Genomic DNA, 6,521 nt, shown 5'->3' with positions numbered 1-6,521 from the left:
TGACCCCTTCCTAGCCTTCAGTTATCAGTGTAAATACTGCCTACAATGGAGTGTGTGTCACCAAAGGATGCTCTTGTAATTACTCTGCTTATCATTATACATTCTAATTATTCTGTTTATTTATTGGCTTGATTATGGTCTGATTCCCTGCCAGAGATGTCAGATTCATGGGCTCAGGGCCCTCCTCTTTCATATTCACCACGATGTTCCAGGATCTAGTGCAATGCTTGACATAAATATTCATCGAAGGAGTGAATAAATCAATTATTATTCAGCTAGACATTTGATAAAAATCTCCTAACTGTTCTTTCTCCTTTTTGATCCATCCTCCCTATTTCTGTCCATTAGAAATATAATGCAAACGACACATGCAATTTAAAATCTTCTAGGGGCACCTGGGTGGCTCAGTCATTAAGCATCTGCCTTCGGCTCAGGTCACGATCCCAGGGTCCTGGGATCAAGTCCCACATTGGGCTCCCTGCTCGGCGGAAAGCCTGCTTCTCCCACTCCCCCTGCTTGCGTTCCCTCTCTCGCTGTCTCTCTCTCTGTCGAAAAATAAAAATAATATCTAAAATCTTCTAATAGCCACATTTATAAAGTAAAAATGAATCAGGTGAAATTAATTTTAAGAATGTATTTTAGTTAACACAATATCTCTAAAATAGTATCTCAACATTAAAATCAATATTAACGATCATTAATAAGATTTTTCTGTACTAAGTCTTCAAAAGCTGGTGTGTATTTTGTACTTACAGCCTTTCTCAATTTGGACTAGTCTTATTTTAAAGACTCAATAGCCACCATGGCTGGTGGCTACCATGTTGGATAATGCCGCTGTCGAAAATCGAAGTGATTTTCCCAGACCACAAAACTGACCATGTCACTCCCCCCTTCACTGGCACCTCATCCCCTCTCAGATGAAGCCTGGGTGTGCTAGTCTGACCCGTGCAGAGTTCCCCACAATCAGACACCGGCCCCCTCCCCCTCCTATCTCTGTCACCCCTGACCTCACACGTTCTTCTCCATCAACACCAGACAGCTTGGGCTTCTTACTCAAACCCCTTCCCGTGGGCCTTCCTCTTGCTGGTCGGCTATGAGCAAGGGAGAAAGCAGCATGAGGTGTTAGTAGAGAATTAGGAAGCCCTGTGGGCCAGGGTGAGGGATTGGGATTTAATTTAGCTGTTGGAAACAGCTGTGGGAGGGTTTAAGCAAAAGAGAGACATGATCTAATTCATGCTTTTAAAATAGGCCTTCGGCTGCTACTTGCTCCTTGCATCTACCCACACCCCAAACTTCACCTCATCCTTTTTTTCCTCTTCTCTTTTTTCTTCTTTTTTTCCCCAAAGATTTTATTTATTTGAGAGAGAGAGAGAGAGAGAGCAAGAGCAGGGGGGAGGGAGGGGCAGAGGAAGAGAGCGAAGGACAAGCTGACTTCTTGCTGGGCAATCTTGGGGTTCTGGGATTGAGCCTCACCTCATCCTCTTTATCTTCACCTCAAACATCCCCTTTACCAGGAAGCTTTCTCGGATACCCTCCCATCCCATTAAGGGTATTGCATTCATATTCGTCCTAGCCTGCTGTACGGGGGTGATCTGTTTGCTTGTCTGTCCCCCTCAGGAGGTTGTACACACCTTCAGGGCAGGTACCCCTGTACTTCAAGTGTCCTGCACCCTCAGCCCCCACCCTGGAGTCCGACAGACACATGACAACCAGCAGTTTGACAACTGAGTGCATGAATGTTTGTTTTCTGCCCTTGGTTTTTCATTTGGCTCTCAGAGAACTCCTATTAATAGCCCTTTTTATTTTCTGGGCCTATCACCTTTTATTTATTACTCTGCCCTATTCAGTCTGCATCTTAAATGATTCCTGGAATGTAGATGCTGGAAGGGACTCATTGGGTTTCTCTTTTTCACTCAATGTTCCTTGAGCTCCTCCTCAAGGCAGGTGTCATGCTAAGGACTATGGACACAAGGGTGGACAGTTCTCTGTCCTTGCCCCCAGAGAGCTCACTGTCTATGAGTCATGGATGATTACAATGCAGCATGAGCAGGGACACACAGGAGTGTGACAGCTTTGGAGAGGGCCACCACACTTGATCTAAAGTATGTCAAGGAAAGCTTCCTGAAGGGCCATGATTTTAAATGACACATGCAGGATAAATATTTCAGAGCTAAAGAGTGGGGGAGAGTAGTGATTTCGCAGACTTTGATGTGTATTAGAATCTTTTGGAGGGGGCGCCTGGGTGGCTCAGTCAGTTAAGTGTCCCGACTCTTGATTTTGGCTCAGGTCATGATCTCAGGGTTGTGGGATCGAGCCCCGCATTGGGCCCTCGCTCAGCGTGGAGTCTGCTTGTCCCTCTCCCTCTACACCTCCCCCTACCCATCTCTAAAACAAACAAACAAACAAACAAAGAAATAAAATCTTAAAAAAGAAAAGAATCTTCTGGAGGGCTTGTTAAAATCCAGATTGCTGGGTGTGGTCCCCAGAGTTTCAGGGTCTGGTCTGACCGGGGCCATTTGTGACGAGCCCCCAGGGACTGCTGCTGTGGTGGCCGGAGGCAGGAGCTGCACAGAGACCGCGGACATTAGCACAGCCTCGGAGCAAGCAGAAAAGGCAGATGGTTCAGGCTGGCTGGAACGCTCTCAGGAGGTGCCGAGAGGTGGGGGTGTTGTTGGAGAGGGACGAGGCCAAACCCTGTCTACAAGAGTAACATAGGAGACTTGTTTCACCTGTTCGGGGTGTCGGGACCCAGCTCTGAATAAGCAGGTGGAGAACTCCTGCTCTCCAGGCTTGTACATTTCAGTTTGGGGACATCAGTTACCTCCAAGTCACTGTTTTCATCTGTGAAACGGAGATCACGACAGTAGCCTCCGCAGAAGGTTATCGGGATTGAATGGTCACAAGGAAAGAGCTTACAACACCTGGTTGCTGGCAAACATTTGATCATTGTTACCATTATCTGCCTAGAAAGATCGCATTTCCCCACTTTTGGCTGATTCCTGTGAGACATGCCTGTTGTGCTTACAATGAAACTTCTGGGTGAGGTGGGGGAAAAAAAGCCATAGCCGTGGTCTGGCTTCTGTGATTAGAAAGCTCTGTGGCCTTGGTCAGCTGCTTAACCTCTCTGAGCCTCATTTTCGGATTCTTAAAAATGCAGTACAAAAAGACAAATATTGCATGATTCCACTTACATGAGGCCCCTAGACTAGTCAAAATCATAGAGACAAAAAGCAGAATAGGGGTTGCTGGACTGTGGGAGGGGGAATGGGGAGTTAGTGTTTAATGGGGACAGAGTTTCCATTTTACAAGATGAAAAGAGTTCTGGAGGTGGATGGGATGATGGCTGCCCAACGGTGTTCCATGGACACATGGAACTGCACTCCTGAAATGGTCACTGCGGGATGTCTCTACTCGAAGCTCCCGTTCACCTCCTCTCTCTCAAGGCCACTCCCGTTGGGCATGAGACCAGCATCCCAGCAGGACTGACCTTGTCAAGGTCACCATGACCTCCACAAGGCCAACTCCTCCTCTCACTCAACTTCTCAGTAGCACTTGGTGCCACAAGTCGACCCCTTGCTCCTCGAGACCAGGTCTGCACTCGGCATCCCCAGCATCACACCCTCCTTGTTTTCTTCTCTCTCATCAACTGCTCTGCTCAGCCCCCCTGGCTGGGTCCCCCTCACCTCCCTGACTGCTGGACATTACAGGGTACAAGTCCTTGGATATCTTCTTTCTTCTCTCTACACTTGCTCGCTTGGGGATGTCATCTTGTCTCATGCTATCTACATGTTGTTGAATCGATTGATTGATCGATTAATCAATAGATGACAGATACAGAGATGCAGCTTCAGCCCCTAAGAATCTCCTTCACTACACACTCAACCATGTATAAAATATTTCCACTAGATGCCCCACATGCATCTCAAATTTAACATGTAAAAAGCCAAATTCGGGGCACCTGGGTGGCTTAGTCGGTTAAGCATCCGACTCTTGATCTCAGTTCAGGTCTTGAACTCAGGGTCGTGAGTTCAAGCCCCTCACTGCGCTCCATGCTGGGTGTGGAGCCTACTTAAAAAAGCAAAATAAATTCATGTCCTTATTACAAAACCGGCCCCTTCCCCAATCTACTCCTATCTCAGTTAATGATACCTTCATTCTTCCAGGTACTCAATAAAGAATTTTATAATCACCCTGGATTCTTCTGCTTCTGTCACACCTCATATTCAATTCATCAGCAGACCTTGCCTTTTTGACTTCAAATATATCCAGATTCTAAACATTCTCACCACTTCCGGCACTGCCGCTCTGGTCCAAGCTACTCTCGGCTCTCACCTGGATTATTACTAATGTGGTGTGGCCTCTGATTAACCTCCTTGCTTCTGCCCTTTCTTCTGTTAGTGGATTCTCAATATAGCGGCCAGAAAATCTCTTTTTAGCATAAATCAGGTCTAGTCACCCCTCTACTCAAAGCCTTGCAGTGACTTCCCATCTGACTCTGAGTGAAAGCAAATGTCCTTATAATGGCCCAGGAGGCCATTCACAACCTGACTTGCTGCTTCTCTAATTTCATCTCTGACTCCTGTTCCCTCTGCTAATTCCCTTGCCCTTCACTGGCCTGACACTGACCTGCCCAGAACCAGATGATGAACTGCTGGGAATGTTTTCATACTTGATGTGGAGGCAGGATCCAAAGACAATTGGACTTTTCTCAGGGGGGATACCTTACACGGCTTCAGTGAGGGGAAGCCACTGGGTCCCACAACAATTTGATGGCCAAGCTCATTGTTGGGAGCTGACATTAGTAGGAATGATACCTGGCTCCCAGGAGTATCTGGGATGCTGGGCTATGAATGGGCCATTGCTTCATTTGTACAGATGGAAAGAGATTTTCTCAGGGATATAATTTTCATGCTCTTTCTCTGTCATACAGTTGCATGAGACCGGAGGTGGGTAAGTTTTGTTGGGATAGGAGTATGTCACTGCAGAGTGGAGGCTCTTCTCATAACTGTAAAGTCAGCCACAGGCTTTTCTGATGACAGATGTGGACCTTGGAGCTGGATGATGACCTTCTAGAAGAAAAGCGGTTACCTTCCCTGGTTCCTGGAGGCTACAGGTACCATGTTAACAATGAGTCACGTTCATGGGCACCATGAACAGCTTGCCCAGTGTTGGGCAACTTTGTCCTTTGATTTACAGATTGAATTGTGGCAACCTAGCTTGCTTTTGTGTATGTAGTGTTTTTAAGTGGGCTTGTGTACCGGATGCTTCTGTCACTCCACCCTGTGTGTCCTCTGCCCACCTCTGAGTTCACCTGCTGTGTTGTGCTAGACAGGCTGCAGTCGCTGGCAGCTTCACTGGCCATGTGTCTCTGCTCCTCTGCTTTAGGGTTTTGGCATTTTGGGGATTGCTCTGCTGTAGCACAGGGAAACCTGACAGAGTAGGGGATTTAGCACCCCGGGAACAACCCTCAACCAAGGAAGAATGGGGGTCAGTGTATGAATGCCCTGGATTCTGTCCCAAGGTAGAACGACCTTTTGGTACATTTTACACAGGTTCTCATGAGGTTCTTGGTGGAATTTGAGCCCAGTTACCCATGGGATTAGCTCATTCTTTATTGGCTTGTCTTCCTCCCTGTTCCACTCTCCCCATTCTCTCAGTTGTGTTTTCTGGGATTACTTTCCAAATAAACTCCCTGCAACCACCATCTTGTCTCTATTCTTTTGGAAACGCAAATTAAGGCAACCTGGCATGTGGACACAGGATAGAGTCAAAAACTGTCACTCACTGAACATTTGCTGTTTTAGATCCTTCGCTGACTTCTATACAGACATCAACTCAAATTCTCCACCTTCCAGATGATGAACCAAGGCATCAAAAGATTTAGTAACCCCCCAGGGTTTCCCACGCCAACTCCTTCCTCATGAGAAAACATCCCTTCCGACTTACTGACACTAGAGAGAGGCAATCTGATGTGAGCTTTCCTGACTTCCTCCCTCACCATCTTTCTGTCTGAGCCACTCATTTGTTCTTCCTCCCACATGGTTTAGGAGGTGAAGCTTCTACAAAGGCAGTAGCATGAGGCTTGGGGTTGGAAGTAGGTGGTCCTGGGTTCCAATTGTGACTCTTCCCCTTATTAGTGTCTGACCCTGGCCAGGTCTCTTTTTGTTTCTGGGCTTCAAGTCCCTCATCTATAAAGTGGGAGTAATCATGTCTTAAAACTGCGATGATTGGATAATATTTTACTAAATGCTGTACTTCCAACCTGTATAGGGGCTGTTTCTGAGGAAGAATGCAATCCATATCATGTACTTTTCATGATAATGAGTTTCACTCTTTACTCCATCAATCAGTTTCTTTCTTGTGTCTTTATTCTCTCCCTCCTCTCCCACTCAATTGCTTCTTTTCTCACATTTACTAATATGCTCACGTCTCCTCTTTCACTCCCTCCCACAACTGGTAACAGACTGCTTGTCACTCCATGTTGTCAATGAAGCAAACATCACTCTGCCCCATGATCATTG

Source organism: Mirounga angustirostris, unplaced genomic scaffold (assembly GCF_029215605.1).
Source record: "Mirounga angustirostris isolate CCGP_5_RB_7025 unplaced genomic scaffold, mMirAng1.0.hap1 SCAF_4, whole genome shotgun sequence".
Taxonomy (NCBI): Eukaryota; Metazoa; Chordata; class Mammalia; order Carnivora; family Phocidae; genus Mirounga; species Mirounga angustirostris.
This window is presented reverse-complemented; position numbering follows the sequence as displayed.